The sequence below is a fragment of the Peromyscus maniculatus genome, chromosome 7 (genome assembly GCF_049852395.1).
Source record: "Peromyscus maniculatus bairdii isolate BWxNUB_F1_BW_parent chromosome 7, HU_Pman_BW_mat_3.1, whole genome shotgun sequence".
In the NCBI taxonomy this organism is placed as follows: domain Eukaryota; kingdom Metazoa; phylum Chordata; class Mammalia; order Rodentia; family Cricetidae; genus Peromyscus; species Peromyscus maniculatus.
In genome coordinates this window covers 51,596,189-51,597,849 of record NC_134858.1, presented here as the reverse complement: position 1 = coordinate 51,597,849, position 1,661 = coordinate 51,596,189, and positions in this window count along the sequence as shown.

Sequence of the window (1,661 nt, the reverse complement as noted above, 5' to 3'; positions counted from 1 at the left end):
ACATTTGCAGACAGTGTATGTACATATGTGGACATCAGAGTCTCTCCTCTCCTGCAGTCTTGCAGGATCCAGGGATCAAACTTAGGTCAAACTCTTGTGCCCAAGAATCCCTACCTACTGAGCCTTTTCACCTTACCTTTTCTTTTCTTTTTGTTTTTTCAAGACAGGGTTTCTCTTTGTAGCTTTGGAGCCTTTCCTGGAACTCACTCTGCAGTCAGGCTGTCCTGGAACTCAGAGAGATCCACCTGGCTCTGCCTTCTGAGTGCTGGGATTAAAGGCATGTGCACCACCACCGTCCGGCCTCACCCTTATTTCTTAAGACAGGGTCTCTCACTGACACTTGCCCTTTGACTAGACTGGCTAGGCAAGCAAGTACCAGGATCATTCTGTTTCTGTGTCACCAGTGTTGGGATTATAGGCGTGTGCTACCAAGCCTGATTTTTCTATCAGTGCTGGTATCTGAACTCAGGTGTTCAAGCTGATTTGACAAAGGATTTACTTACCAAGCCATATCTCTAGCCCTAGACTTGCCTTTTAAAAACACAGTTCTAGCCGGGCGGTGGTGGCGCGCGCCTTTAGTCCCACCACTCGGGAGGCAGAGCCAGGTAGATCTCTGTGAGTTCGAGGCCAGCCTGGGCTACCAAGTGAGTTCCAGGAAAGGCGCAAAGCTACACAGAGAAACCCTGTCTCAAAAAACAAAAAACAAAAAAACAAAAAACAAAACAAAAAAAAGCACAGTTTTAACACATTGGTAATTTTTTTTTTAATGTGTGTTTTTTCTTTTTTTTTAAATAGAGTCTTACTCTGAAGCCCAGGTTGACCTCAAACTCAATATGTAGTTCAGGCTTGAAGTCAGAGGAAGATATTTGTTTTCTGTTTTTCAAGTGCGTTTATATCCTAACGTGTTCGCTGCGTAGACGGCATGAAGGAGCCCTGAGTGTCTGACCCATATCTGAAGACCTCACTCTGGGTGGATGTGTCAGCAGATCTGCAAGCAAAGAGCTGAGCCATAAAGTGTCAGGCAAAATGACCAAGAGTTGGAAATAAACGGAAAAGCTGAGCAGATGTGCCCTCTGTAGTCAGTCGGGGTGTCATAGGGAACTCAGGGCGTTGGTTTCCACTTGATTGATTTGCTGTTGATCAGGATGTTTTGAAACACTGCAAGAATGAAATAACCCCCACAAATGTTTGAAAACTAATAGGGATACAAATAATTCATTTAAAAAATTAATGTTTAATTAGCTCACAAAGTAGCAGGTTTCCTGTGGCATTTCCACAGCTGCTTAGTTTTGATTAACCCTACCTTACCCTCATAATTCACTTTCACAAGCAATGCAATGTTAGGGGGGAGAATATAATTCACTGTAAGCCAAATTCTCACTTAAACTAGTTTAGTATCCTTCTGGCTACTCACTAATGAGTAAACCGAATAAAACATTTGGTATGATTTCATCTTATGTATGCACGGGAGCCGTGCTTTAAAGAAATAATGTAGTCTCTGTTGCAGAGGTGCGAAGATTTGTGGGAGCACAAAGTGATATCAATGCATTTGACGTCACAAGGAGGGAAGATTGGGAGGATTATTTTATTTATTTATTGGTTTGTTTGTTTATTTATTTATTTTTTCCAAGACAAGATTTCTCTGTTTAGCCCTGGCTGTC